This window comes from Oryctolagus cuniculus, chromosome 13, assembly GCF_051225735.1.
Source record: "Oryctolagus cuniculus isolate XC-2025 breed Fujian yellow rabbit chromosome 13, ASM5122573v1, whole genome shotgun sequence".
NCBI classification, from domain to species: Eukaryota; Metazoa; Chordata; class Mammalia; order Lagomorpha; family Leporidae; genus Oryctolagus; species Oryctolagus cuniculus.
In genome coordinates, this window is record NC_142879.1 from 83,086,163 (window position 1) to 83,112,840 (window position 26,678).

Genomic DNA, 26,678 nt, shown 5'->3' on the forward strand with positions numbered 1-26,678 from the left:
CTGCTGCTAACTGACCCCAAATCCTGGCTCCCTCATAACCTCTGTCTCTTCCAGAAAAATCTTATTTACTACTTTGGCCCTAGAAATCATAAATGACTATGATAGAATGTAACTTTTAACAGAGGTGTGGAAGGCATGGTTTAATATCCAGTTTTGAGAATACAATTTTCATTTGTATTTTATTGATGTTTATAGTTCTTTTAAGATTTATTGATTTATTTGGAAGTCAGAGTTACAGAGAAGGAGAGGCAGAGAGAGAGAGAGAGAGAGAGGTGTTTTCCATTGGCTGGTTCACTCCCCAATTGGCAGCAGCACCACAGCACCGACTCCTTATAGTTCTTTTCAAATCATTTTACACTGTCTTTTTATTCATCTAGTGCAGAGACAGAAGAATGGACACAGAGCTAACATAGCTGAGTATTCAAGGAGACAGGTTAAGGGGTTAAATGCCTTATATCATATCATTTATACCTTAGATTAATTCTGGGGACAGTATTATCTGGAATTTACAAAGTAGAAACTGAATGGAAAGAGCTTAGAAAAATACGGTGTTTTTTAATATCATTAAAAAGGCCAATCAAGGGGCCAGCACTGTGAAATAGCAGGTAAAGCTACTGCCAGCATGGACATTCCATATGGGTGGAGGTTGAGCCCGGCTACTCTGCTTTCAATCCAACTCTCTGCTATGGCCAGGGAAAGCAGTGGAAGATGGCCCAAGTCCTTGGGCAGCTGCACCTGTGTGAGAGACCCAGAAGAAGCTCCTGGCTGCTGGCATTGGAGCTGTACAGCTCCAGCCATTGTAACCAATTGGTGGGTGAACCAAAAGATGGAAGATGTCTCTCTCTCTCTCTCTCTCCCTTTCTACTCTGTGTAACTCTGACTTTCAAATAAATAAATAAATCTTTTTTAGAGAGCCAATCAACATATAACACTAGCATAAAAATCTTTCTTTTCTCTTGGGTCTCAGTTTTTAAAATCTGATTTCTCAAAGGGAAAAAATGTGAGAGAGATGAAGTATACCGACAAAAATAATTTACTGTAATTATTTACTGTAATTATTTACTGTAATGATGTACTGTAATTTACTGTAATAATTTGCTGTAAAGAACCATATAGGATTATAACTTGTCTAGAAAACAAAGGAGATTCAAAGTTGCTATTATTTCATGGTTATTTTTTCTTATTTTTAATATCAAAATAGTATATAAATATTATGCACTCCTAGGTATTTGTGTGTTGTTTGATATGTTTTATTTTTAAGCAGAAATTCAAAGAGATAACTGGGTAACATGGAGTTCTGTGTTTCTGATTACTTCTCTCAATTAGAGATCATGGGATTAGAGGTGGTGCTAGATTAAGAATGCTTCAATCTTTATCCACTGACTTCACACCAGCATTTACTATGTTAAACAATATTCTTGGGGTAGATGGCTCTTTCTTGCCAGACTGTAAACTTCATGGGGTCTAGAAACATATTTGCTTTGACACTAAAACTCAGCATCTTGACAGTCAGTCTTTTAGTTGAATAAATACATGATATACAAAATAAATATTTCTGCCCCTCAAGAACTGCCTAAGAGAGAAGAAAATAGAAATCAATTTGATGATTCTCAGTATTAGGTGAATATATAATTTGTCGTTCTGACATAAGCTTGGTCATAAAAAGGGAATATGAATAATTACACACAGTTGAAGTGTATGAACACCTAGGGCCAAGCGGGATAAATGTTCACCCTAGCTATGTATGGCACTCCATGTCAATAGGAGAGGAAGGAGGAAGAGGGGAGGGAGTGTAGGTGGGGAGGTGGTTACGGAGGGAAGAATCACCATGCTCATTACTTAGCAGCAAAGAGGGAATCTGTGATCATTTGTTGCTTAAGAAACGGTGATAGGCATTATTTAATTATAATGCAGGCATCAGTGTTCTCCTGTCTCTGAAATTGGAAGTCTATAACTCAGAATTCCTTGCTGTTTCATCAAAAACAATTCAAAACAAAAACCTAATTAAGCATAAGAGGAAGTTACGCATTAGAAGTCTATTCTAATCTCTAGGAGGTTCAGGGGTTGGAAAATTCATCCAAAATCTTGCTGCAAAATGTCCCATACATTTTCCATGACCACTATCCATAAGCATAAGCTCTTTAAAAAAAGATTTATTTATTTGAAAGTCAGAGTTACACAGAGAGAGGAGAGGCAGAGAGAGAGAGAGAGAGAGAGAGAGAGAGAGAGAGAGAATCTTCCATCTGCTGGTTTACTCCCCAATTGGATGCAATGGCCAGAGCTGAGCTGATCCAAAGCCAGGAGCTAGGAGTTTCTTCCAGGTCTCCCATGTGGGTTCAGGGGTGCAAAGACGTGGGTCATCTTATATTGCTTTCTCAGGCCATAGCACAGCTGGATCATAAGAGGAGCAGCTGGGACTTGAACCAGTGACCATATGGGATGCTGGCACTGCAGGAGGCAGCCTTACCTGCTACACCACAGCACCAGCCCCCATAAGCCCTATCTTCTGCAGAACCAGCACCCCAGACACCAGCCACCACATGGCATCCCATGGCACACTCACCCCTGGCAATGTTCTGCAGCTCCTGCTCCTCTCCACTTTCACTGCAAGAATCTGCAACTCCTTGTTTTCATGCAAGTAATTCTGATTCAGATGATGCCCCTGACACAATTGGCTGGCAAGTGCCATGGCATGTGTCCATGACCTAGCTAAATGCACAGCTGGGACATTTTAAACTTTTCACTGCCATGGTGAGACACAGACGCCATCTAATGAAGTAGGGGATTTTTCAGGGAGTCTAGAGAATCAAATATGACAAAATGACAAATCTTAACCAAAGAGTTCCGTGGTACAGATGAAGAGAACCCAAAAGGTATTTTTCTATCTTTTCTTTTCTGAGTTAAGTGCCTAAAAACAAAGCCAATGAGGGTTAAACAGACCCATTCTGAAAATTCCTTAACATCTTCATTTTCATCCAAATTAATATATTGCTTGAAGAAAATAAATTTTACATAAATGAAAATGCAGTACCACAGACAAGTGTACAGAACATAGGCCCTCAGTTAGCTTCAAACCATCTGGGTCCATTAATGTGTTCTTCCAGAACCCAAGCTGCAGTACAATAGAACCACAGCCTCTGACATTCCTCCTCCACCCCGAAGGATCTTGGGTTTTCCTCCCACCTCCCCTCTCCTGTGAATACATCAGTAGCAGAACAAATGGAATCCAAATATACGATGATGTTATTTAACATGGAATAAACATAGTGTTTTAGTCAGTACAATCCTCAATACTACACTAATATTTCAGAGTTCACTGATTTTGAAAGTAAGTATAAGAAATCTCTTCCTAAGTAATCATAACATCGAGAGCTGAATGTAGACTTTCAAATTGAAAGAAAGAGAGAATAGTGTAGAGATGTGTATCTCTATAATACAGATTTACCGCTGTACTTTATAGACAGTACACCATGTTTGTATTTTTTTTTGGCAGTCTGGCATAGTTTATTATATCCAGCTTGTCACTTTGGAAATTTTATGATTAGACACTAATATACAACAAATTTTGAATCCTTACAGATAATATAGAGCACCCTAGGTCCTCCCAAGGGCAGAAAACTGACCAAGAGCTCATAGACTGGCTGCAACTGCAAGAAGCAGATGAAGATATCATCAGAAAGATACATATTCCTGCAGTGTGGCTGCTGAGCAGTTCTGCCCTTATGGATCTCATCTCTGTTTCAGATCATTAAAGAAAGTTGATGCTTTATGAAATTTCTAAAGATTTCACTAATGAGAATCTAAAATATCTTCACTATGCTAAGAGCCTCAGAACAGCCCAAAGACTTGGGCCATCTTCTACTGCTTTCCCAGGCCATAGCAGAGAGCTGGATCAGAAGAGGAGCAGCCGGGACTAGAGCCGGAGCCCATATGGGATGCTGACACTTCAGGCCAGTGCTTTAACCCACTGTGCCACAGCACTGGCCACAATGTAGTATTTCTAATAGAAGAGTTGGTTAAGTCATTAACTCCTCTAAAATACAAGTTAAGTATTAGTTTTGAAACTCTGATTCATTCCTGAGAAAAACAAAAGGTTAATTTTCACTCTTTGCTTCTGGGTATGTAAATTTTCTTCTAAGAAATTAATCATGACTTTTACATCTCTGACCCTATTATGAGTAAGTAGAGAATATTGTGGGGTCATACGCTCATTCTATCAAAGGAACATTTCTCCAATTAAAGAAAACATTATGGGCATCCCATATGGGCACTGGTTGGAGTCCTTGCTGCTCCACTTCTAATGCAGCTCCTTGCTATGGCCTGGGAAAGCAGTAGAAAATGGCCCAAGTGCTTGGGCCCATGCACATGCATGGGAGACCTTGAAGCTCCTGGCTCTTGGCTTCAGATGAGCCCAGCTCCAGCTGTTGCAGCCAACTGGAAAGTGAACCAGCAGATGGAAGACTTCTCTCTCTCTATGCAACTCTGCCTTTCAAATAAATAAATCAATCTTTGGGAAAAAAAAAGATGTCCAAGTCTTACATCAGAGTACTGGGCTTCAGTGCCTAGCTCTGGTTCCTAACTCCAGCTTCATGCAAATACTGATCCTATAAGGCAGCACTGATGGCTCAAGTATTCAGGTTTCTGCCCACACATGGGAGATTAAGAATGAGTTCATGGGCTGGCGCAATGGCTCACTTGGTAAATCCTCTGCCTGCAGCACCAGCATTCCATTTGTGTGCCGTGTTCTAGTCCTGGTTATTCTTCTTCCAGTCCAGCTCTCTGCTGTGGCATGGGAGGGCAGTGGAGGATGGCCCAAGTGCTTGGGCTCCTGCACCTTCATGGAAAACCAGGAAGAAGCACCTGGCTCCGGGCTTTGAATTGGCATAATGCCAGCTGTAGTGGCCATTTGGGGAATGAACCAGCAGATGGAAGGCCTTTCTTTCTGTTTCTCTCACTGTCTTTATCTCTACCTGTCAAATAATCAAAAAAATTGAGTTCACACTCCTGGCTTCAGCCTGACCCAGTTCTGGCTGTTGCAGGCATTTTGGGGAGTAAAGCAGAGAATCAGAGTGCATTTTCATTCTCTCTCCCTCTGCCTCCTAATTAAGTAAAAAAAAATTAAAGACACTCAAACTGGACTAAAGGAAATAATATAGGTAAGTGTCCCACTTCTTTCATATGACCAACAACTAGGTACTAAAAGTTTTCAGTTTTTCCACTCACCACATCCTTTGCCCATGGGATTTAATTTCCTAGGTTTTAATTTTTCTTTTCCCTAGGTAAAATGTGACCACTTGGTGCCAGTGCTGTAGCATGAGGTAAGACACTGCCTGCAATGTGGGTATCCCATATGGGTGCTAGCTGAGTCCCAGCAGCTCCCCTTCCAATCCGGCTTCCTGCTAATGGTCCCAGAAAAGCAACAGAAGATAACTGGGGCCCTGTCACCCAATGGGACACCCAGATGAAGTTCCTGTCTTCAGTCTGGCCCAGCCCAGGCCACTGCAGCCACCTGAGGAGTACACCAGCAGATAGATAATCTGTCTCTTCCACTCTGCTACATTTTCAAATATATGCATCAATCTTCCTTTAAAAAATAAAAACGAAAACCATTTAAGCTTTCAAAGGTATACAAGAAAGAAGTATACAGCACTGATAAATTCAGGACCTAAACCATCTTCATGAGTGAAAAAAGCAAAGCAAAGAGCAATATACAGAATGATACTGAGTGGGTTTTCAAAAGCATATATTTTGATCCCTAAATTTCTAAACCATGAACATGATTATTACATAAATATATTTATATATTTTTAAGAATTGTTTTATTTACTTGAGAAAGGTCTCCCATCTGTGGCTTCACTCCCCAACTTACTGAAAACCTGGGGCTGGGCCAGGGCAAAGCCAGGAGTAGGGGCCAATGCTATGGCACAGCAGATTTACAACCTTAGCTTGAAGCACTGGCTCCCATAAGGGTGCTGGTGAAAGACGGGGCTGCTCCACTTCTGATCAAGCTTACAGCTTATGGTCTGGGAAAGCAGTAGGAGATGGCCCAAGTCCTTGGGCCCCTGCACCTAAGTGGGAGACCTGGAAGAAGCTCCTGGTTCCTGGCTTCAGATCAGCACAGCTCCAGCCATTGCAACCAGTTGGGGGTAAACCATCAGATGGAAGACCTCTCTCTCTCTCTCTCTCTCTCTCTCTGTGTGTGTGTGTGTGTGTGTGTCTGTAACTCTTTCAAATAAATAAACAAATCTTTAAAAAAAAAAAGCCAGGAGTCAGGGAAATTTCATCCAGGTCCCTCGCTTGGGTGCAGGACCCAAGGATTTGTACCATATTCTGCTGCTTTCCCAGGTATGTTAGCAGGGAGCTGGATCAGAAGTAGAACATGCAATTGGTGCCCATAGAGGATGCTAGTGCTGCAGCTGTTGGTATAACCCATTTTTGCCACAGTGCTGGCCCCGACAATTTTTAATTCCTAGGAATTCACAGGGATGAAAGAAGTATGGCAGGATACCTTTTTATTAGAAAAAATATTTTATTTATTTGAAAATGTTATATAGAGATGTAGAGAGAGAGAGAGAGAGAATATTCTGTCTGTTGGTTCACTGCCCAAATGGCTACAATGGACAGAGCTGAGCTGCTCTGAAGCCAGGAGCCAGGAGCTTCTTCTGGGTCTCCCACATGAGCAAAAGGGCCCAAGGACTTGGGCCATCCTCTACTGCTTTCCCAGGTGCATTAGCAGGAGGCTGGACTGGAAGTGGAGCAGCCGGAACTCTACCAGCACTCATATGGGATGCCTGTATTTCAGGCCAGGGCTTTAACCTGATGTGCCACAGTGCTGGCTCCAACAGGTGACCTTTTACTCTCAATAATCTCTTCTTGGTATTGGCAGCAGTTTGTAATTTTTTGTTTATTTGCCTTCTTCTTAATCTATATTTTTAAAAAATTACAAAAAGTTCCAGCACCCTGAGAACCTCCATCACAAGGGCATACCATCAGATGTTTGTCCAGAAAAGGGTGGTGTAGATGCAAGGTGGAAAATGCAAGGTGAGTTGATTCATCTTTCTCAGGCTGTGGTTTCCATGGGCAACTTTTACAACCAACTGCCTTATTTGTTCCTCTTCCACAGAGTGGAAAACATGTTAAGTCATCCTATTTAGCCAAAAGCCAGTGGCAGCACTTCAATATGTCATCAATCTAGGGCCAGCATTGTGGCACAAAGGAGTAAGTTGCCAACTGCAACAGCAGCATGCCTTATGGCACTGCTTTGAGACTCACCTCCTTCACTTCTCGTCCAGCTCTTTGCTTGGGAAAGCACCAAAGATTGCCCAAGAGTTTGGGTTCCTGCACCCACATGGGGGACTGGGACAGAGTTCCAGGGTCCTGGCCTCAGACTGGCTAGCCCCAGCTATTGTGGCCATCTGGAAGTGAGCCAGCAGATGAAAGATAGAGATCTCTCTCCCTCTCTCTCTCTCTCTTCCTTTTACCTAAGCATACATTACATACATAAATGAAGATGCATCAATATAGCAACTTTTTGAGGAAAAGTCTTCTGATTATTGCAGGTATTGTCTCAATGCATAAAAATATTCAGACACAAAAATTATAAACTGATTTATATTTATATTTCTCAACCACATACTTTTCAGAAAAAATTGTCTGCCACTCAGCATCAGGTATCAGTCTGAAAGCATTCATTAAAAAATCAAGTTATTTTACTAAACACAAAAACCTCTAGTATAGGCTGCATATAAACCAGTGGCTTCCATGGATATACACAGATTGATTTTTGTTAATTTACAGGGATCACTGCACTTCCCTGGCATGGAGCTGTCTGAAGAGTTTAAACACTGATGGGTGTGGCATTATTTCTGATATTTGCTTATTATCCAGAGTGCATTTATTCAATATCTATCATGAACTCCACACTCTATAAATCTATTTCAAATATGTAGATATTTAATGGTACTTACACACTTACAAACTGAGCTAATCCTCCTAACTTCTCTCTGGAAAAGCTATGCCTTTGACATTGCTTTTTTTCACTCATATGGAAATGCATAATATGCTTCTGTATGGTACTTCAGAATTTATAAAAGGCTTTTCAGGTAAGATTTACATAACATCGTGTGAAAGTGGCCAAAGGACACAGTCTTCTCATTACAGAGGGGAGAGGTATGAAGTCACTCTCTGAACAGTTACTCAGATTCTGTCAGTCAGGTTCAGAATCTTATTAGGTATCAGATACACATCTAGATTTTTTTTCCCTACTGTCTCTGTCAGAATTCCCAGCCTGTGAGTGAACTTTAGTCTGAATGAATGCTAATATTCAAGGTTCTAAGTGAAAAAATTACTGAGGTTTGTATTGGTGAGGAAAGCATGTGTCTAAATGTTACTTGTATTTAATAATAAGTATTGAATCACATGAAACTGAATATAAGATTATGCAAATTTTTAAGATAAAGAGCATATATTTAAAACCACATTCTTACATTTTGCAAACGTGTTGAAACACCTTACTGGAGCATGTGTTTGGCATAGTGGTAAAGCCTTCCACATCCCAGTCAGAATGCCCAGGCCTCAAGCCCTAGCCCTGCTTCTGCTTCTGGCTTCCTGCTAACAGAACCCTGGGAGGCAGCAGCTGATGGCTCAAGTACTTGAGTCTCTGCCACCTGTGTGGGAGACCCACACTGAGTTCCTGGCTTTAGCTTGAACCAGCTCTGGTTGGTGCAGACATTTGAGGAATGAGCAGTAAATGGAAGGGCTCTCTCTGCCTTGCAAATAAACAAAAATAACTATACAGACCTTTTCTTAAGGTGTCTTGCTCACTTCTAAATGATTTCCCTTTTCACAATAAAATACCTAACTGTCCTCTTTAGTAACAGTGCATGTTTTGCTCTCCATGTCCACTCCTGAGCTCCAAGTACTGGCAGCTCACCCTAGTAAACTGACTGGTTCCAATGTTCAAGTACTCATCTCCCATTCTCTTTTGGTGGGTCTACCGGAAAGAAAGGAGTGTATCTACAGTAATAAATATCTTACTGTTGCTCTTGCTGTCCACTTGCATGCCTGAAGGATGACCAGCTGAATACACACTGAAGTTCTGGACGTAGTTTCCAAACTTCAGTCACTTTGCAGCAGAGGGACTCTGTTCTCGTCAATCACCTGAAAGCCTGCAGGAGTAGGGAGAAGCTGTGTTTGAAGAATTCACAAATACAGTGCATTGAAGCCAACCACTACCACCCCCACCACACCCCTACTTCAGGGTTCTGGCAAATCCCAAACCAGGAGTTTGGGACCAGCAGTGGTTCAGGAGGTGACCTCGACTCCTTACTCTGAACAGCTCCAAAGTGCCTGGTGCACCCAGCGGGAGCTCAGCGCCTCGACTTCCCGCCCTCCTGCCCTCCCCACCAGGAATTCGGCTCCCAGAGCCTCCAGGAAGCCTGCAACAGACCTGCAGACTGGAATGTGTGTCCAGAGCTAACCCAAAATACAGGCCCAGCTCAAGTGTCACTTCCCCACAAAGTCACTGTCTTCTACTCCCTCCCGGAAGGGTGTAGGCCAGCACCCAGCACTCGCAGTTGCGGCATTTGGGGTTCACCCGTTCTCCCATGAGGGATGATGCCCCCGTGGGAACCCCGCTCCACCTGCGGGCAGGGCTGGGGGAAGAAGGGCTGAGCCAGCCTCCACCCTAGGAAAGTCCAGAGCCCCAGCGCCCTTGCCGGTCATGGGTTCTCCCTAAGTGTGCTCTGAGCCAGGGCCACAGCCATCAGCAGCTCTCTTGCTTCCAGAATCTGCTGCAGGGCAGCTCAGGCTCAGCCCAGCAGGGGGCATCAGGCCAATCATTGCTGCCCTGGGGCAGGACTAGAGCTGCAAGACCCACACCATGATAGGCTGGCTATAAAGGCGGTGGTCATTGGTGGGCAGCTAGTAGTTGTGGTGTGTGTGGGTGATGTGGGTGGTGTTAGGTTCTTGGCCGTCCCATTTTGTACCTTGTGGCTAGAATGCAGGTGGTGGCCCGAGAGTCAGGAGGGGCAGGAGAAGAAGAGAGAGACCTGGTGAGTGCAACTGCCCACCTCTCCCACCAGCCCTGCTGGCTGAGGCTTGCAGCATGTGCTGCAGTTGGGGAAGCAATGAAGGCTGAGTCTCAGCAGGAAAACCAAGTGTGTGGTGCTAATTTGCTCACTGACGCAGCATCTATGTGGTCTGCATGGGCAGACAGGGGGAAGCGTTTGGTAGGAGGGTGCTGGAGGCACACTGGGCCCTTGTGCAGCAGGGGGGTGGTAGCTCATTGCCTCTTTCATCTCTCCATTCATGCAAGTCATTCATAAATCCCACATAGAGGAACAAGTGAGCAGGGGTCAGGAGCAGTGCTCTAATGTTTAGGCATTTTACTTTGTGGAGGGGGTTGTATCCTTGTCAGCCTACATTCAAAAAAGATACTCTGTCCCAGGAAAACAAGAAGACTAGGAAAGTCAGCATACCCAAATTGTTTCTTTTAATTTTAAAGACTCTCTTGTGTCCAACTGTGGTCACTATGCTAAAAGGAATATTTCGAAGACTGTGAACATTTTGAATGTTGAGCAAGGAGTTGCTCTCCTATGACATGGGTGAATCTATTGTAAGAACAATATGCATGAGTACATTCTTATAGAATATTTCTGCAGTGGTTTTTGAGTTCTTACAGATTTGAGTTTTATAAAATGATGCCAAATCATTATATTTACTTGTTTACTCAAGAGACACAAATATTTTTCTTTAAAGTGAAGAAACAAATTGTAAATGTTGAGAAGCAATTAATTTTGGGATGTGGTAATTTGCAATAACCAGTAAGGATGGCTAATATATATATATATATATATATATATATATATGTACAAATTTAAAATGCAAACCAAGAAGTGAAAAATGTTTTTGTTACTTTAAAAATGAACGTTATAAATTCTCTCCTTAAACTATATTTCACTGGGTACGTGGCTCACAAGGCTAATCCTCCGCCTTCAGTGCTGGCACCCCAGGTTCTAGTCCCGGTTGCTCCTCTTCCAGTCCATCTCTCTGCTGTGGCCCAGGAGAGCAATGGAGGATGGCCCAAGTGCTTGGGCCCTGCACCCACATGGGAGATCAGGAGGCCATGGTGGCCATTTGGTGGGTGAACCAATGGAAGGAAGACCTTTCTCTCTGTCTCTCTCACTGTCTAACTCTGCCTGGCAAAAAATAAATAAATAAATAAATAAATAAATAAATAAATAAATTTTGCCTTGTACACTCTCAGTTCTTATTCTGAAGATGTTAAAGTGTATCACATTTTTATTGAGAAGCAAAGAAAAATGTTCCATTTTAGAATATTGAAAACATACAATTTAAATTTTGCTGAACAGCTTGTAATAGTTGAATTTGTATTTTTAGGCATAAATATGTGTTCTTCTTGATGTATCATGACAGATATATTATTTTCATGGTAGTGGAATGTATGAGGTAAATGATCCAACAGATTTGTTTTCATTAGATCAAACTTTCCATGGGGTACCTAAACTTAGAATGAGTTTGATATCACAACACTATTTACATTCTCTGTAAGAAAAATAAAGGACATTTGTCCCTAGATTTCAAATCACAGAATGAGATAGTCCAATTTATTTTTGGTTCTCAGTGAGGTATTGCTCTGTTTTATAACACCATGCTTTCATGAAAAATAGATTTTTATTCAAAAGTTCACATTTGTACCACATTTTTTTTTTCTGTAGGTCTAAAATTTTTCTAAAGGTCAATCTTTCTATAAAAAAAGTTCATATGTGTTGCCTGATGTAATCAATTTCTTTTTTTCTAGATTTATTTTTATTTATTTGAAAGACAGAGTTATATAGAGAGGTAGAGACAGAGAGAAAAGTCTTCAATCTGCTGGTTCACTTCCCAATTGACTGCAAAAGCCGGAGCTGAGCTGATCTGAAGCCCAGAGCCAGGAGCTTTTCTCAGGTCTCCCACACAGGTGCAGGGGCCCAAGGACTTGAGCCATCCTCTGATGCTTTCCCAGGTGCATTAGCAAGGAGCCAGATCAGAAGTGGAGCAACTGGAACTCAAACCAGCACCCATATGGGATGCTGGCACCCTAGGTTGGGGTTTTAACATGCTGTGCCACAGCACTGGCCCCTGTAATCAATTTCTAAAGTGTATACACTGACAAGAAGAATTACACAAAGTACACTCATCTAACAAGGCATATCTTTGCTAAATTTAAAGACAATGGCTTTACCTGCTACACGTAATGCTAGCCTCAAGTATTTGCTTTGGAGCAATACTCATCTGCAGTTTTCATAGGTTTTATCAGAAAGTATCATTTGATAGTAAATCCTTTTAGTGAATATATGAAATAGATCAAACATTGAATTTGTGAAAAAAAAAAATGGCTGCCATTCAGATCATGCCAAGTCTAAGGCTTTGCCACTTCATGATTATATATCCTTGGGCAAACCAGTTACTTACCTCTTCATGCCTCAGTTGCATTTTCTTTAAAGTTAAAATAACAGGAGCTACCTCCATTTTTCTGGAAACATAAAATTCAGGAAACATCACCTGGTATAAAATAAATGTTAGCAATTATTATTATTATCTATTCACATTTTCCTAAATAAAGGTATTTAAATATCTGTGCCTTTATGCTTAATGTTGTAGTGTACACATTTAGATACAACTCAAAATTTATTTGAAATTATATACATTCAAGTTTTGTAAAACTTCATATTTTGCTTGACATGGTAACTCAAACTAGATTCAATTCCTTTTAATTTGATGAGTGAGCCATTTCTTATCTGGATAATGTAACTTATTCACTCATTTGTGCTTTGTGATGATACCTGCCTCTTTGTCAAAACAGTAACTAAACTGCATCATTTTTGGTCAAAAATAAATCAATAGAGTAAATTGGTATTTAAAGAAAGGGACTATTCTTTGGCAGTAATCTTAAACTAGCACATTGATGCACTTTGGTAAATGCATTGGAGACTTGCTGATTGTGTATGTACATTTGTGAATGTATGTATGGTACATGGGGGTGTGTGTGTGTGTGTGTGTGCTCAATTTAAAGCTACAATAAAATTGTAGCATTATCCAAAGAAATAATTCTAGAAAATCATAGTTTGCAATGATTTTTGCTCTTTGGAGATTATGATGTTTAGATGATGCCTAAAGTTTCTGTGAATTTTTTTCAGAATTCTAGTAATATACAACACTGAAATTCATAAAGAAGGGGAAAATAGTTGGGTTCAAAGATATCATTAGACTACAGAACCAATCAGCCATAATTCAGGCCTCCAAATTAAACTACTTGTATGAGAAAATTTAAGTAGTTGTATTGATGTCACATATTGTTTGCAAACAAATGTATCTTTTTAAAAATTATTTATCTATTTACTTATTTATTTGAAAGCCAGAGTTACACAGAGAGAGAAGAGGCAGAAAGGAGAGAGGGAGGTCTTCCATCTGCTGGTTCACTCCCCAATTGGCTGCAATGACTAGAGCTGCACTGACCCAAAGCCAGGAGCCAGGAGCATCTTCTGGGTCCCCCATGCGAGTTCTGGGGCTCATGGACTTGGACCATCTTCCAGTGCTTTCCCAGGCCTTAGCAGAGAGGTGGCTTAGAAATGGAGCAGCTGGGACTCAAACTGGCATCCATTTGGGATGCTAGCACTGCCAGGCTGCAGCTTTACCTGCTATGCCACAGTGCCAACCCCAAATGTATATTAACATTATTGTATTTGGTAAATACATAACATTAGTGTTGAAAGAATAAATAATTATAAACCTCAGTGAAGGCAATTTGTCATTAGGTAACAAAACCATGCAATGCATTCAATTGAATTCTAGTCCAGATATTTTTTCATAAAGAAATTTTAAACAAAATTATATTGATGCCAAAATATTCACAATAGAATGATTCCCTGAAGTGCAAACATATGGTAATCATTTACATTGGATGATTGCTTGATAAAATACACCGATAAATTTCATGTAGTCTATCATTTAATAAATCCTTTAAATTAATTGAATTAGTTTGAGGATATGCTTTGAAGAGTGTCTATAAAAAGTGTAGGGCAATAATTTATACTGACAATCATAACTTCCCCCCCACCCATAACCCTCCTATTTCCTGCTCCCTCTCCCATCCCAGAAGATTACAAAATTGTATGAAGGACATTTGTACAGTAAACAAATATACTGAATTCTAATGCAATATTTGAATACTTGAAGCAGAAAGGCTAAGTACTTCTTTGCCAAAATAACATGTTTTCTCCAGTGTAAAACCCATTTGCCATCCCAATACACAAAGGGATTTGGGGCAAGAAGGAAAAAAGAAGTCCACACATGCAGAAATTTTAAGCAAAACAAAATAGAGAATGTATTTAGTTTCATGTAAATCACACAAGAATTAATAGTATTCCACCCATTTCAAACAAATATTTTAAGTTTAATGAATGAATGAATTTTCAGTTACATAGCAGAAAACTTCTACCCTCTCCCATAAAACTGAAAGAGAAACTTTTTAAAAGTAAAAACTGATGAAAGAATTCTGCAATACATGTTAATGTTAAGTAGCGCAGCAGAGTTTATTTAGAAATACAAACACACACACAGAAAATAAATACATTAAAATCTTAATGTCCAGTAATAGTTCAGGATCCAATATGTGTGCAAAAGATTCTGGATTTCCCAGTCACTTTGTATAGGAAATGATGTGCTTTGCTATGTAGCATGTACCTTTAGATTCCTGAACACCTCCACTTTGCTTCTTACCCTGAGTCCCAGCAAATACAGGAACACAGCTGTTGAGTCATTTATTTCCTGGATTTGGGAATATCAAAGAATTAATGAGTATACAAACTTGTACAGCAAAAACCAAGAATATCCAAGGGAGTTCAGGAAAATCAATTGAACAAGTCAAACTACTATGAATGTATACTGAATGCTCTGTTTTTAATATGTCTTACTTACCTAAAAAGACATGAGGGCTATTGCTCTCTCTCTTAATACAACTAAGGAGAAGATATCACCAATGCTCAAGAAAAATGAATACACAGCAGAGCTAATACAAAATCCCAAAAATCTAAAATAGAAAAACTGGATATGCACTCTTTACACATACAATGAAGTGGCAATGAATTAGAACAAATCTAAAATTAGAAAAACTTCTTTTTTTAAAGATTTATTTATTTATTTGAAAGTCAGAGTTACACAGAGAGAGGCAGAGAAGAGAGAGGGGTCTTCCATCCACTGGTTCACTCCCCAGTTGGCTGCAATGGCTAGAGTTGCGCCGATCCAAAGCCAGGAGCAAGGAGCTTCTTCCAGGTCTCCCACATGGGTGCAGGGGCCAAGGACTTGGGCCATCTTCTACTGCTTTCCCAGACTTTAGCAGAGAACGGGATGCATATGAGCTGCCAGCACTACAAGTGGTGGCTCTACCCACTATGCCACACCACTGGCCCCAAAAATTCTTGTCAAATTAAGAACATTTAACCTTTGTTTTGGAATGAATTATTAAAATATCTAAACTGGGTGAATACATAATTTCTTTCTTTAGAAATCAGAAGAGAAAAAGAACACTTCAAGGCTACTGTGACACCACACAGAAGGAATGGAGAATCATGACCTCAATTAGCCTAGGGACAGAATAAAATGGAGGGAAATAGGAACAACAGAATTAAGATGAATAAGCTTTGACAGCTGAGAGAATCTGAATCTAAAGAAAAGGCATGCAGTTAACTGAACCAATAGAGATAAGTCTGAGAGGAAAAGACATTGTTAAGACATATTAATGGGGCCAGAGCTGTGGCTTAGTAAAGTGAAAAAAAAATCTCAAATTTGTTTTTAAATTATATAATTAAAAAAGATAAAAAAAGATGTTCAATCTTAAGTCTCTACAGCATAAGATATACATCAATTTTCCCAGGTTCTATTTGCATTAATTAACAAAGTTTCATGGGTATAATCACTAGAGTGGCTCCAATAAGTCTTTTTATAAAAATTATTTTTTAGTTTGACAGGCAGAGTGGACAGTGAGAGAGAGAGACAGAGAGAAAGGTCTTCCTTTTTCTGTTGGTTTACCTCCCAGTGGCCGCTGCGGCCAGTGTGCTGCGGCCGGCACACTGTGCTGATACAAAAGCAGGAGCCAGGTGCTTCCTCCTGATCTCCCATGCAGGTGCAGGGCCCAAGCACTTGGGCCATCCTCCACTGCACTCCTGGGCCATAGCAGAGAGCTGGACTGGAAGAGGAGCAACTGGGACAGAATCTGGTGCTCCCACCAGGACTAGAACCTGGGGTGCCAGCACTGCAGGTGGAGGATTAGCCTATTGAGCCATGGCACCTGTCTCCAATAAGTCTTAACCTGGGATGCAACTAAATTTAACAAGGATACTCAATAGGAATTTTAGAAGAATTCCCAAAATATGTTATCTGAATAAAAATAAGTACTTTACTTGGTACATCTCATATTAACTATACTATTGTCTAAATTTCCAATTGTCAGGTGTACTAAAAAAATCCCAGAAGCAGCACAGTTAGTCCAACATGATGAAGAATAAAATAAAGATTTTCAGTTACAACTTGCCTAGAGAAAATGAGAATTCGCAGATCCCAGATTAAAATAGCCAAGAAGGCCCAATAAAAGAAAACTCAATGTATTCATATACTAACATTTATTACCTCAGATTTATTTAACAAAAAGGTGATTATTCCAGCTATATCCCATTAGGTAGCCCAATTTTACCTGCTAAATCCATTAAAAGAAAAAAGCACCTCATGATATGTTACTAAAATCATATTGCTATATGAAATCCACCATGTCCCCTGTACCTTATATTTAATGTTAACAGATCTGATGAAAATCAATAGATAAATGATGTGTCTTAACCAAGTGTGCAAATGCATTTTGCTCCAAGTTTTTCCAAAAACCCCTCAGTCTTAAGTTTGCCTTCACCTTGAAAAGACACTTCTGAGGTTTACAAATCAGTCCAGCTTCTTTGGGCCTCCCTCCAATGAAAGGGGCTAAAATCCATCAAAATAAACTCTAGGCACTGTCCTTGTGCTCCCAGTGACTTTTTCACTCTAGGGGCTCACAAACCTTCTAAATTCTTTAGATCACCTGTGATGTCCATTAGTTCTCAAAGACTATGATGCAAGTAATTTCCCCTCTTGGAACCTTGTTATTAACTGTGCTGTATGAGAAATGAAGTCTCCTACACACCTTGTGCTTATGATTCTCCAAACCATGTTGCCTGCTAGGACTTTGGCCATGAATATAGGACAGCAATACCTGAACATGATTACTGAGATCTCCTTAATAAAGGATAGACTGGGGCCAGCACTGTGGTGCAGTGGTGTAATCCTTTACCTGCAGTGCTGGCACCCCATATGAGCACCAGTTCTAGTCCCCATTTCTCCTTTTCCCATCCAGCTCTCTGCAATAGCCTGGGAAAGCAGTAGAAGCTGTTCCAAGTGCTTTGGTCCCTGCCAAAATATGGGAGACCTGGAAGCTCCTAGCTCAGATTGGCCCAGCTGCAGACATTGCAGTCATTAGGGGAGTAAATGAGCATATGGAAGACCTTTCTGTGTCTCTTCTTCTCACTCTCTGTAAGTAAACCTGTCAACTACATAAATAAATTCTTTATATATATATTTACATTTATTTATATATTTATGTATATAAATATATTCATATATAAAATATATTATAATTTATCATACAATATATTATATAATATATAATTATAAACAGATAATATTATATAATTTATTATATGTATTATATATATATAATATATATATATTATTGAGATGACTTCAATAGCCAGAGTGTGGCCAGGTTGAAGCCAGGAGCTTTTCCTCTGATGTGTGTCCCAGGAACCCAGGTACTTGGAGCATCTTTCACTGCTTTTTCAATCCATTGGTAAGGAGCTGGATCAGAAATAATTATTTATATATAAATAACAAATTCATATATAATAATTATATACAATTATATATTTATAATTATTATATGTAATTCTATATTATGTATAGAAATATATAATATAATATATATTATAATATATAAATATATATATGATGGACCAAAATATGGTATTCTCCATTTGGCAGAAGGGAAAGGCTCCAATATCTACTGTCTATGTCAGTATGTCAGCATAATGCAGGAGGTAACCCCTCTACCAAATAAGAAAAGCTATTTCAGTTCAGCTGGACATCATTCTGCTGACTGTTGACCTTATTACTGTTAGTCTGGATGCTTTCATTGGTTGCAATCCAGAGACCCATTTTTCCCATAGATATAAACATCAGCAAACATGAAAATTTGGTAAGAAAAGCTTAAACTGAGAGTTATGATTAATAACTATTTTAACAAAATTTCTCAGAACCCATCTAATCCAAACCTTGGACAATTGGAAGACATTGTACTTGGCCCACCCATAATCAAAATGGATTCTAAATCCTTCAACTGCAAGGAGAGTATCATAGACATTAATGCTCCAAACGGATCCAGTTCTCTGCTAATGTGTCTGGAAAAGCAGCACAGGGTGACTCAAATATTGGGGCTCCTGCACCCTTGTGAGAGACCTGGAAGAAGCCCCTGGCTCCTGATATCAGTCTGGCCTAGCCGCAGCCATTGCAGCCATTTGAGGAGTGAACAAACCAGGAGGAAGATCCATCTCTCCCACTCTCTCTTTCTAGTGCTGCCTTTCAAATTCATAAAAGGATCTTTAAGAAAATAGATCACTTCAATAAATTTGCCATTGCTCAGTCATGATGACTTTTACTACCTTCAGTTCTTTTTCAAAAGATTTATTTATTGGAAAGGCAGATAGAAGAGCTGGTGGTTGTGGTGCAGTGGACAAAGCTGCTATCTGTTACATTGGCATCCTGTATGTGCACCAGTTCAAGTACCAGCTATTCCATTTCTGATCCAGCTCCTTACCAATGGACTGAAAAAGCAGGGGAAGATGGCCCAAGTGCCTGGGATGCTGCCACACACATTGCAGGAAAAGCTCCTTGCTGCCATGCACATCGGAGGGAAAGCTCCTGGCTTCAACCTGGCCACACTCTGGCTATTAAAGTCATCTCAAAAATGAATTAGGTGGTGGAAAATTTCTGTCTCTCCCTCTCTCTGTAACTCTTTCAAGTAAGTAATTAAATATTTTAATATGATAAAAAAGGCAGAGAGACACAGAGACAAAGAGAGAAGGAAAGAGAAGCAGAGAGATCTCCCATCTGCTGGTTCACTTTCTATATGGCTACCACTGTGCAAGACCAGGTTCTCAAGTCCCCATATAGGTTACAGTTCTCCAATTTGACGACAGGAATGAAAGAATTTGAGCTATTATACATTGCTTTCCAGGGATATTAACATGAAGCTGATTTGGAAGTGTAGTACCCAAAACTCAGATTAGCACTGCAATATAGGATGTGGGCATCTGTTGTGACTGCTAACAAATTGGAAATCCTAGAGGAAAAATCAACAGATTCCTGGACATACACAATATACCAAAATTGAGTCATGAAGACACATAGAAAAGCTAAACAAATCAAAAACCAAGACAGAGATTGGATGAGTAATAAAGACCCTCCCAACAAGGAAAAGTCCAGGATCAGACAGCCTCACTATTGAATTCTACAGGACTTTTAAAGAACTAATGCTTCTCAAACTATTCAACACAATTGAAAGAGAGACAATCCTCTCAAACTCCTTCGATTAATCCTGCATCACCTTAATTCTTCAACTAGAAAAAGATACAGTTGAGAGAGAGTACTATAGAAAAATATCCCTGATGGGGGCCAGTGCCATAGCACACTGGGTTGATCCTCCACCCGTGGAGACGGCATCCCATATGGGTGCCAGTTCTGGTCCCGGTTGCTCCTCTTCCAGTCCAGCTTTCTGCACTGGACTGGGAGGGCAGTGGAGGATGGCCCAAGTGCCTGGGTCCCTGCACCCGCATGGGTGACCAGGGAGATGCTCCTGACTCTGGCTTCCGATTGGACCAGCACTACCTGTTGGGCCATATGGAGCATAAACAAGCAGATAAAATACTTATGTCTCTCTGCCTCTGCCTCTCCATCTCTGTAACTCAATCTTTCAAATAAATAATTCTTTTGAAAAGGTCAACAAACAATAAAGGCTGGAGGAGAGGGAGAGAAAAAGGTACCCTAACCCACTGTTGGTGGGAATGAAGCTAGTGCAACCATTATGGAAGGCAGTATCAAAGTTCCTCAGAAATCTGAAAACAAACATACCATGTGATCCTGCCATCTGACTACTGGGAATTTATCCGCATGAAATGAAATAGAATATGCACAGGCATGAGTTATCTGTACCCTCATGTTTCTTACAGCTCAATTCACAATAGCTAACATGGAATCAACCCAGATGTCCATCAGCTGGTGACTGGAACAAAAATATGAGCTATATATACAGTGTAAAATACTATTCAGCCATAATTGAGAATGAAATCCCATCTTCTGTAACTAAATGGATGAACTGGAAACAAGTATGCTTCATGAAAGAAGCCAGTCCCCAAAAGACAAATACCATATTGTCGCTCCCCCTCTTCATGGAGGAACGACACTAAGTCCTGCCTAGGCTTCATATCCGAGTCACGGCACCATTATGTCGCTCCCCGTCTTCGTGGAGGAACGACACAGTACCCTGCGCTGTTCTTTCGTCTGCTCGGCCCTCCCCGGGTTTGCTGCTGGTTCTTCCCGGGTTGGCTACTGTCCCTTCCACCTCCGTGGAAGGGCGGTTCCCCCTGCCACCTTCCCCACTTCCGTGGGGGAGCGGCACACCACCGGCCGGCTCTCTCGGGGGCTGCACAGGTGTTCCCCTTAGATGTTCCCCTTAGATGTTCCTGGTGCATGCCGTCTCTCTCCTCCTTTATAGTCCTCCTCTGCCAATCCCAACTTGGCTGCCCACACGCCGAGTACGCTGCTCTCCTCCAATCAGGAGCAAGTCCTACAGTTTATTGGCTGAACTGGAGGCAGCTGTGTAGAAGCTGTTTTCTCCTCTCCCAGCGCCATATTCTGGGAGAGCAGATGCATAGAATAAGTCTTAATTCCAGTAACTTAGTCTAGTCCAAGTTGCTCCCCACACCATATGTTTTCTCTGACTGGTGGTAATTAATATATAGACAACAAAAAGCAGCATATGAGTTAAATTGACATTTTGAGATTTGAGTATTTTTCATAGCACTTTTCTGTACTCTTTGATAGAGTACACAACATATACTCATTGATATTTCTGCTACTTCTTGCTGAATTCTTTATTTTGTAGAGGGTTAAAGCTTGTGATTCTAAAATAAAATCAAAGCATGCAGCTGTCAAAATTAAAAGAAAATAAAACAAGAAGGAGGGAGCTGGAAATATGAGAACAAGGGAAGATAGGATAGGATGTTATCAGTTTGCTCTTCAATCTGTATATATAAATTACATGAAATTTGTTCACTTAATATGCATTTAAAAATATAAACTTAACACTGGAAGAAAAAGACCAGAGATCAGTGTTTTCTGGATTACCACTAATAAAATTTAATCTTCATTTATGTCTGACCATATTTAATTTCTTATTTATTTTATAAAAAAATTAACATCACCATTCCTAACAAGTCCATCCTGCTTCATCCATATCTATCAGTTCCCACTATGCTAATAATTTCTCATGAACTTAAATCCATATCATCTTAAAAAGATGCAATGTGGGGCTGGCGCTGTGGCATAGCAGATAAAGTTGTTGCCTGCAGTGCTGGCAAGCCATATGGGTGCCAGTTCAAGTTGTGGCTGCTCCACTTCTGAACCAGCTCTCTGCTATGGCCTGGGAAAGCAGTAGAAGGTGGCCCAAGTCCTTGGGGCCTTGCACACATGTGAAAGACCCTGAAGAAGCTCCTGGCTTCAGATTGACACAGACCACCCATTGCGGCCAACTGGGAGTAAACCAGCAGATGGAAGACCTCTCTGTCTCTGTCTGTCTGTCTCTCTCTCTCTACCTCTCCTCTATTTGTGCAACTCTTTCAAATAAATAAATTAATATTTAAGAAAAAAGCCTGATTCATGTTATTATTTATGTGTTTTAGAGGCTTTGCAGATGTTGATTACATGTGCCATGAAAACCCATTAAAATGCAAATCCTATAAGAGGCAAACTTATAGGTAAAATCCAGTGCATGTGTTGAGAAAAACACACTAGCAATACATTTCAAAAAGCTGTGAAATATTATAAGTGGCTGTCAAAAGTTAAAAATCTGACAATGACTCATTATGTCATTTATTTATATATAATGCTGAGAAAATCAGAAGTATTTGTTAACACTTCTGCTAAAATGCACTAGATTTATAATTTTTAAATGCATCTTTCCTAGATGTAATGCAGTCCTGTACTACTTTAGAGTATCAGAAATTTAAAATGTTGGACTGGTGCTGTGGTGGAGCAGGTTAACTCCCTGGTCTGAAGCGCCAGCATCCCATATGGGGGCCGGTTCAATACTCAGCTGCTCCACTTCTGATCCTGCTCTCTGCTATGGCCTGGCAAAGTAGTACAAGATGGCCCAAGTCTTTGGGCCCCTGTACCCATCTGGGAGACTGGGAACTAGCTCCTGGCTCCTGGCTTCGGATCAGCACAGCTCTGGCAGTTGCAATCAATTAGGGAGTGAACATCAGAAGGAAGACCTCTCTCTTTCTCTCTGGCTCTCCTCTCTGTAACTCGACTTGTACATAAATAAATAAATCTTTAAAACAATTAAGAAATTTAACATGTGAAAGGTTTTTAAAAAATGTATTTCTTTATTGTGAGGCAGAGTTACAGATATAGAGAGGAAGAGAAAGAGAGGTCTATCGACTGGTTCACCCCTAAATGGCCAGAATGGCTGGAGCTGGGCCGATCTGAAGCCAGGTGCCAGAAGCCAGGAGTCAGCAGCTTCCTCCAGGTCTCTCACATGGGTGCAGGAGCCCAAGCACTCAGGGCATATTGCACTGCTTTCCTAGGCCATTAGTAAAGAGCTGGATTGGAAGTGCAGGAGCAGGGACTCAAACTGGTGCCCATGTGGGATGCTGGTGCTGCAGGTGGATGCTTAATCTACTATGCCACAGAGTGGGCCCAGTGAATGGTTTTAGGAAGACAGCTTTCATGTAGACTAGGCTGCAATATTGCAAGGTAAGGTTTAGCTTTTATTCCCACACATCAGTATTCATCTTTTAGCAACTATAAATACTGAATATCATACATATAGACATAAATATAGGTAACTGCAGATTTTGTTGTCATTCTTTCTAATTCTCTTTTTAATGTCTGCTAATAGGCCATCTTATGGATTATTATATTGATGTTACCTATACACAACCATCAGGCTTTTCCACTGTTGAATGTGTTTATGAGTACAGGTAGATTTGTGTGTACATGAATGCACATTTGATGGAGATAGCACTGACACTAATACTGTGAGAAATCCTAACGCTGATTACAAACTTTGTGTCCTCCGCAGAGATGGCTGTCATTGAAGTAGACCACAGGGTCCCTTTTGCTGTTATGGACTGAAATGTGCCTCCCTAAAACTCTAACATGGAAGTGCTAACCAGCAACATGACTCTACCTGAAGAAAGTGCTTTTAAGTAGATCAAATGGTAGATGTGTCTGTCACATCGGAGAAAGGCTTCTGGAAAAATCGAGCCTATTTAAGCACCTTGATCTGATATTTTCAAGCTCTACAACTCTGAGAAGTAAAATTCCATGATTTAAATCATATTCTCTGTGGTATTTTCTTAGCAAATTAATATATCCTCATTTCTGCCAGCATTTTCTATTGTCATCCAGAAGGTCCTAGTGATTAGCAGAGAAATATAGAAACTAAAAACTGTGATTTTAGATTACCAAGTATCTACTAACACAAAAAGATATCCCAGAAGCCACCTACTACCATCCTCCAGGACCCAGAAAAAAAACAGGAAGGAGTCAAGATGCAGGGCAGTAGAAAAAAGTGAATAATGAAAGATCACAGCAGAAGTAAATAAGGAAGGGTTTGGTTCTGTGGTGTAGTGGGTTACAGCCTTGATCTGCTGTGCATGCGTCCCATATGTTGCTGTTAGGAGACCAGGTGCTCCACTTCCAATCCAGCTCCCTACTAATGCACCTGGGAAATTGGTGGAAGATGGATTGTGTTCTACGGTGCTGGCACCCACATGAGAGACTTGGAAGAAGCATCTGGCCTTTCCAATAAATAAATAAATCTTAAAAATATAGAAACAATGTTAGCACTGTTGGAAAACAGACTCATAGTTCAATGTAAAAGTATAGGCAGCTGAAATAAACCGACTTTTCTACAGGCAACTCCTATATAACAAAGGAAAGAAAACAAACAGGAGAAAGAAGAACCCCTTTAGCAAATGGTTTAAAGGAAAGTGATTATACATATGTATAAGCCTGAAAATATACCCAAAACCTCATACACTATGTAAAAGCAACTCAAGGTGAATTAAAAGTCTAAATAGAAAACCAGAAACTAAGTAAACATATGAGAAACTATAAAACATAAGCATAGACAACAGTTTTGGATAAGATTCCAAATCACAAGTAAAAAAAATAAAATATAGAAATTTGAGCATATCATATTAAGATACATCTTCACTACAAAGTAATCAACAGAGTGAACATACAATGGACAGAATGGCAGGAAACATTGAAAACTCTGATTATGACAAAAGATTGATAGCCAGAACATACATATATAGAACTGGGAAAATCTCCAAATAAGAAGCAAAATGTACAGCTAAGAAATGGGCAATGATCAGAACAGATGTTTCTCAGAAGAAGAAATCTCAATGGTCAAGACATATATGAACATGCCCAATATCACTAGCCATTAGGGAAATGTAAATCAAAACCAATAGCAGACTCCATCTGTGGGAGAAGACAATGCTTGGGTTTTCATTTGTGCAACAAGTGGGTTTAGAGGACCCTGTTCACCATAAGAGGGCAGAGTCTACATGGAAGTAAGGAAACCTTAATGTTTTCCTAATGGGCTTGTTAAATTCTTGACCAGTGCCTATTACCTTTGCCACAAACTTTCCAGTCTCACTACTTTCCTGCTTCTTCCTCTTCTCTGTGGCTTGTAAAAACAGTGTACCTTCTATATATGGAGGATACTTTTGTTTTGTTTTATTCCTTCTGTCTCATGATGTTCCTCTAAGAAATCACAACCCTCCAAGTATTCATTCATTTATGCAGTCTGCAGTTTTCATGGGCTACTACATGGCAAAGTACTAGGTTAAAGGAAAGGTATAGGTCAGGAACTGAGCAAAGTTCACAATGATGAAGCCATTGGGGAAATGAACCTGATGGAAGACCTCTCTCTCTCTCTCTCTCTCTCTCTGCCTCTCTTTCTCTCTCTGTGTAGCTCTGATTTTCAAATAAATAAATAAATCTTTAAAAACTAACTAAATAAATATACTAAAAACCTGGTGGCAACACCTTTCTATCAGAACATGTGAAGCACTCAAACACAGTTTGTCCCAGAAAGTCAACCATAAGGCCATATCTTCTACTGCACTTGTGGACATCTCTGTGGGGGGTAAGGGGCACTTATTTCTTCCCCTCTTCTTTCTTACCACTCTCACAGTTATAACTTCTATCGATGCTTCCAAAGACCAGTCTCTATGAAATTGTAGAACTAATATCCTCCCATGTCAAAAGTGTCATGGGTTTAAACACAGAACCCAAAATAAGATAAGTAACTGGCCTTCTTCATTACACAGTGTGAAATGTAAGATTCTCAGTGGAGCACTGGGTAATGTAAAGTGCTGGGCAGAGAAAAACTGTTACTTATCTGTATTTATGATGCTGTAATTCTTCTCTTTATGCAAACTCAGATTAAAAGAGCTCCCGTTAGTGGGCAGCACTATTGCATAGTGGGTAAAGCTACTGCCTGCCTTGTCATCATCCTATATGGGTGCCGGTTGGGATCCTGGCTGCTGCACTTCCCATCCAGCTCTCTGCTGTGGACTGGGAAAACAGTAGAAGTTGGCCCAAATCCCTCAATTCCTGCACCCACCTATGAGACCTGGACAAAGTTCTGCCTTTCAAATAAATAAATAATTATTTAAAAAAACAGCTTCATATCAGAAGGAGCTCCTGGCTACTGGCTTCAAATTGGCATACCTCCAGCTATTGCTGCCAATTGGGGAATGAACCATTGGATGGAAGACCTCTCTCTCTTTCTCTCTCTCTCTCTCCTCTCTCTGTGTAACTCTTTCAAATGAATAAATAAATCTTTAAAAAAGTAGCTCCAGTTATTGACAACACAGTAGACTTGCATTAATTTTGGTTCCCTTCTCACTTTGCAAAGGGATCAGTGGCAGGTCAAAACAGTTGACAGCCTTGCTAACAGGAGAAGTGATAGCTGAAGACAGAAAATGAAAAGCAGCCAAATACATCATCAAAGAAAGAGAAGTGGACCCCATCCAACACAAACCTTTAAAAGTGGATGCTCACAATTAATGAGTGAAACAGCTGCCCACTGAAATCTTGTCTAGGGAGGGAAGATGTCCTAAGTTCTGCTTTTCTAAACTCCAGTCATAAATCTGTCCTAATAAATCCATATGTAGAAGCCTGAAAATATACCCAAAACCTCATACACAATGTAAAAGCAACTCAAGGTGAATTAAAAGTCT